Genomic DNA, 6,000 nt, shown 5'->3' with positions numbered 1-6,000 from the left:
GTAACATAATTTTAAACTCCAGTGGAACCCCCCCCACCTATCATTCATTTCTGTAACATGAATTCATATTTTGTTTAATTACCCCTTGTTCCAATAAGGCAGTAGTTCTCAAACTTTTGTACTGGTGACCCCTTTCACATAGCAAGACTCTGAGTGTGACCCTGCTTATAAATTAAAAACACTTTTTTATATATTTAACACCATTATAAATGCTGGATGAAAAGCAGGGTTTAGCGTGGAAGCTGACAGCTTGCGACCCCCCCACCCCATATAATAACCTCACAACCCCCTGAGGGGTCCTGACCCCCAGTTTGAGAGCCCCTGCCATAAGAGGTATATTTTTCTTTGGATGTCATTATGAGCAACTCCCCTTCAGGTTGTTACTTAATGGCAAGTACATGCGTGCACACTTTAGGGAGACTAGACTGCTTTGATTGTTTTCTAAAATGTAGTAAAAATTCCTCTTGGAGGTTAGAAGTAAATTGAGCCCCATTTAAGTCAGTGGAACACCTTACATGCATAAACATAACCATGTGTGTAAGTAATTATTAAGGATTGGGCCTTAATAATTAACCAAAGCAAGAGAAAAAGTTTTCCACTTAAGACAAATAAGTTTTTTTAGAATTCAATCAGTTTCAGAGAACAACAAAGAATAACTCCTTTTCAGTTCAATTTTGCAAGGTTTTCCAATTAACTGGAGGCAGTTTCCATTAGTAAAGTTAAATACCGCTGCTAACTTTTACGAGAAGGCCTTGAACTGCTGCAGCGGCACAGGAGCCAGCAAACAGAGCTGTCAACAGGGGAGTTTGAGTGGGAGCTCTGTTGGAGGAGAAGGTATTTGTATTTGGTTTTGTATTTGTATGTGTAGAGGCTTGTAGGGGCTTTGTGCTGGGAGAGAAGCTGAGCCCTGATTAGGGGGCGGGGCTTCTCTACTAGGGGTCCTAAACGGTAGCTAGCCAGTCAGGCAGTGGCACAGACAGCTGTAGTGGCACAGGAGCCAGCAAACAGAGCTGTAAACAGGGGAGTTTGTCTTGTGGTGCTTGTTTGGGGTTTGTTTTTGCTGTGGGTGGTGGTGTTTTGGTGTGGTTTGTGCTTCCCAGATTAACAGCTTTCCCACCTAAATCCTATGACAGATACAGAGGCAGCAGTGGGAGCGACTCATGTCGTGGAAGACACAATGAAGATGACTGGATGTGGAAGCAGTGGCATGAACATGATCCTGGAGGGGCACCTGGTAAGAGTTTTGTCTGCATTAAATGCCGTCTGATAGAGCTGATGGAAGAAAAGATCCGAGGTTTGGAGATGCAGGTGGAAAGTCTGGTTGAGTTTAGGAAGGGGTTCGAGCAGATTATGGAGCAAAGACATGAGATATATGAAGGGAAAAGCTCAGACTTGCAGATGGAAGCAGGACTGGGGAATTCTGAGGGGAGACTGGGTGAGGAAAGTGGTCAGTGGAAGCGTGTGACTAAAAGAACCAGGCAGAGGAAAAGACGGGCTAGTGAAGGAGAAATAGAGCTCAAGAATAGGTTTGCAGAGTTGGAAAATGAAGAAGAGGCTGAGCAGGTAATCACTGAAAGTGGAAGGGCAAGGAAGAGGAGAAGAGTGGCTAGTCCTATAGGAAAAGGGGAAGAGTCAATGGAGACTACACCAAATATGAGCCCCAGGAGGACACAGGATGGGTTGAAGAGGATTACAAGGGAGAATAGGAATGGAAAGAACTCGCAGCCAGAGGGAACAGGGGATGATAGATTGGAGAATAGCACCATCACCAGGAAAAGGCAGGTCTATGTGATCAGGGACTCTTTACTGAGAAGAATAGACAGGCCTCTAACCAGAGCTGATCCAGAGAATAGAAAGGTATGCTGTCTTCCAGGTGCTAAGATACGGGATGTAGACCTGAGGTTGAAAAGGATCCTAAAGGGAGCAGGAAAGAATCCCCTAATTATCCTTCATGTGGGAACAAATTATACGGCTAGATTCCTGCTGGAAAGTATTAAGGGAGACTATGCTAGGCTGGGGAAGACGCTTAAGGAAATTGAGGCTCAGGTAATCTTTAGTGGGATTCTGCCTGTTCCTAGAGAAGGGCAACAAAGGTGTGACAAGATTATGACTATCAACAGATGGCTTAGGCAGTTGTGCTATAAGGAGGGCTTTGGGATGTATGGCCACTGGGAGGCATTCATGGACAGAGGATAGTTCTCTCAGGATGGACTTCATCTGAGTAGGGAAGGAAATGGACTTCTAGGATGGAGGCTGACACAACTGGTTAAGAGAGCCTTAAACTAGGAATCTGGGGGAGATGGCTGGGAGATGTCCAGGTAATCTCCATGCTGGATTTTAGCATTGAGAGGGAAGAAAACGAAGTAAGAAAGGATACAGCCGTGGGTAGGAGAATGTATATAAGGAGGAAGGGCAGTGTGGATACCAGTTTAACAGGTTATACTGGCTGTAGAATGACCATGCCTAATAGGGTACAGAATGTGAGTGAGGCCAAACAGCAAAAATTAAGATGTTTGTACACCAATGCGAGGAGCCTAGGTAACAAAATGGAGGAATTAGAGCTACTGGTGCAGGAAGTGAAACCATATATTCTAGGGATAACAGAAACATGGTGGCATAGTAGTCATGACTGGACTACAGGTATTGAAGGGTATGTGCTGTTTAGGAAAGACCGAAATAAAGGTAAAGGTGGTGGAGTAGCATTGTATATCAATGATGAAGTAGAATGTAAAGAAATAAGAAGCGATGGAATGGATAAGACAGAGTCCATCTGGGCAAAAATTACATTGGGGAAGAAAACTATTAGAGCCTTCCCTGGGATAGTGCTTGGGGTGTGCTATAGACCGCCAGGATCTAATCTGGATATGGATAGAGCCCTCTTTAATGTTTTTAATGAAGTAAATACTAATGGAAACTGTATGATCGTGGGAGACTTTAACTTCCCAGATATAGACTGGAGGATGAGTGCTAGTAATAATAATAGGGCTCAGATTTTCCTAGATGCGATAGCTGATGGATTCCTTCATCAAGTATTTGCTGAACCGACTAGAGGGGATGCCATTTTAGATTTGGTTTTGGTGAGTAGTGAGGACCTCGTAGAAGAAATGGTTGTAGGGGATAATCTTGGTTCAAGTGGTCATGAGCTAATTCAGTTCAAACTGAACGGAAGGATTAACAAAAATAAATCTGCAACTAGGGTTTTTGATTTCAAAAGGGCTGACTTTCAAAAATTAAGGAAATTAGTTAGGGAAGTGGATTGGACTGAAGAACTTATGGATCTAAAGGTAGAGGAGGCCTGGGATTATTTTAAATCAAACCTGCAGAAGCTATCGGAAGCCTGCATCCCAAGAAAGGGGAAAAAATTCATAGGCAGGAGTTGTAGACCAAGTTGGATGAGCAAGCATCTCAGAGAGGTGATTAAGAAAAAGCAGAAAGCATACAGGGAGTGGAAGATGGGAGGGATCAGCAAGGAAAGCTACCTTATTAAGGTGAGAACATGTAGGGATAAAGTGAGACAGACTAAAAGTCAAGTAGAGTTGGACCTTGCAAAGGGAATTAAAAGCAATAGTAAAAGGTTCTATAGCCATATAAATAAGAAGAAAACAAAGAAAGAAGAAGTGGGACCACTAACCACTGAGGATGGAGTGGAAGTCAAGGATAATCTAGGCATGGCCCAATATCTAAACAAATACTTTGCCTCAGTCTTTAATAAGGCCAAAGAGGATCTTAGGGATAATGGTATCATGACAAATGGGAATGAGGATATGGAGGTAGATATTACCACATCTGAGGTAGAAGCGAAACTCAAACAGCTTAGTGGGACTAAATTGGGGGACCCAAATAATCTTCATCCAAGAATATTAAGGGAATTGGCACCCGAAATTGCAAGTCCATTAGCAAGATTTTTTAATGAACCTGTAAACTCATGGGTTGTACCGTATGATTGGAGAATTGCTAACACAGTTCCTATTTTTAAGAAAGGGGAAAAAAGGTGATCCGGGTAACTATAGGCCTGTTAGTTTGACATCTGTAGTATGCAAGGATTTGGAAAAAATTTTGAAGGAGAAAGTAGTTAAGGACATTGAAATCAATGGTAAATGGGACAAAATACAACATGGTTTTACAAAAGGTAGATCGTGCCAAACCTGATCTCCTTCTTTGAGAAAGTAACAGATTTTTTTAGACAAAGGAAACACAGTGCATCTAATTTACCTAAATTTCAGTAAGGCGTTTGGTACCGTGCCACATGGGGAATGATTAGTTAAATTGGAAAAGATGGGGATCAATATGAAAATTGAAAGGTGGATAAGGAATTGGTTAAACGGGAGACTACAACGGGTCCTACTGAAAGGTGAACTGTCAGGCTGGAGGGAGGTTACCAGTGGAGTTCCTCAAGGATCGGTTTTGGGACCAATCTTATTTAATCTTTTTATTACTGACCTCGTCACAAAAAGTGGGAGTGTGCTAATAAAGTTTGCGGATGATACAAGGCTGGGAGGTATTGCCAATTTAGAGAAGGACAGGGATATCATACAGGAGGATCTGGATGACCTTGTAAACTGGAGTAATAGTAATAGGATGAAATTTAATAGTGAGAAGTGTAAGGTCATGCATTTAGGGATTAGTAACAAAAATTTTAGTTATAAGCTGGGGACGCATCAATTAGAAGTAACAGAGGAGGAGAAGGACCTTGGAGTATTGGTTGATCATAGGATGACTATGAGCCGCCAATGTGATATGGCTGTCAAAAAAGCTAATGTGGTCTTGGGATGCATGAGGAGAGGTATTTCCAGTAGGGATAAGCAGGTTTTAGTACCGTTATACAAGGCACTGGTGAGACCTCACCTGGAATACTGTGTGCGGTTCTGGCCTCCCATGTTTAAGAAGGATGAATTCAAACTGGAACAGATACAGAGAAGGGCTACTAGGATGATCCGAGGAATGGAAAACTTGTCTTATGAAAGGGGATTCAAGTAGCTTGGCTTGTTTAGCCTAACCAAAAGAAGGTTGAGGGAAGATATGATTGCTCTATAAATATATCAGAGGGATAAATACCGGAGAGGGAAAGGAATTATTTAAGTTCAGTACCAATGTGGACACAAGAACAAATGGATATAAACTAGCCACCAGGAAGTTTAGACTTGAAATTAGACAAAGGTTTCTAACCATCGGAGGAGTGAAGTTCTGGAATAGCCTTCCAAGGGAAGCAGTGGGGGCAAAAGATCTATCTGGCTTTAAGATTATCCTCGATAAGTTTATGGAGGAGATAGTATGATGGGATAACTTGATTTTGGTAATTAAATATTCATGGTAAATAGGCCTGATGGGATGTTAGATGGGGTGGGATCTGAGTTACCCAGGAAAGAATTTTCTGTAGTATCTGGCTGGTGAATCTTGCCCATATGCTCAGGGTTTAGCTGATCGCCATATTTGGGGTTGGGAAGGAATTTTCCTCCAGGGCAGATTGGAAGATGCCCTGGAGGTTTTTCGCCTTCCTCTGTAGCATGGGGCACGGGTCACTTGCTGGAGGATTCTCTGCTACTTGAAGTCTTTAAACCACAATTTGAGGACTTCAATAGCTCAGACATAGGTGAGAGGTTTTTCGCAGGAGTGGGTGGATGAAATTCTGTGGCCTGTGTTGTGCAGGAGGTCAGACTAGATGATCATGATGGTCCCTTCTGACCTTAGTATCTATGAATCTATGAAACTTAGCAAACTAGTGGGAAATACACAAGACCTGATGGAGTTGATCATGAAAACCACAAAACGGTATTATTATTTTTTTTTTTAGGGACTCGTAGGCCTTCCTCCCAAATACTTCAATCCCATGATCACTAGGGCCTGATCTAGCTCCACTGAAGTCCCTGGTAAGACTCCCATTGACTTTTTCAGGAAATGGATGAGGTCCTTGGTGTTTTCCTTTACAATGCAGCTTAAAGCTTTCAATGGATGCCTAACACATGCCACTGGGAACTTCTCTTGTGCTATACAAAATAGTCC

General features: G+C 42.4%; 1 long non-coding RNA gene across 3 annotated transcripts in view; it reads left to right on the top strand.

Annotated features, from left to right (window-relative positions):
* Positions 1-603: 603 nt before the first annotated feature.
* Positions 604-6,000, top strand: part of LOC141982431 (uncharacterized) — a 45,849-nt gene continuing 40,452 nt past the window's right edge. For 2 of the 3 annotated variants that reach the window (XR_012638078.1, XR_012638074.1), the window contains exons 1-3: positions 604-834; positions 1,134-1,234; positions 5,792-5,867. This is a non-coding gene — a long non-coding RNA (uncharacterized LOC141982431). The remainder of the gene's footprint in view (positions 835-1,133; positions 1,235-5,791; positions 5,868-6,000) is intronic. The other variant, XR_012638075.1, reaches the window with a different exon arrangement.

The sequence above is a fragment of the Natator depressus genome, chromosome 1, assembly GCF_965152275.1.
Source record: "Natator depressus isolate rNatDep1 chromosome 1, rNatDep2.hap1, whole genome shotgun sequence".
NCBI lineage: Eukaryota > Metazoa > Chordata > Testudines > Cheloniidae > Natator > Natator depressus.
The sequence above is the reverse complement of the archived record's forward strand: the minus strand, read 5'-3'. Positions and strand labels throughout refer to the sequence as shown.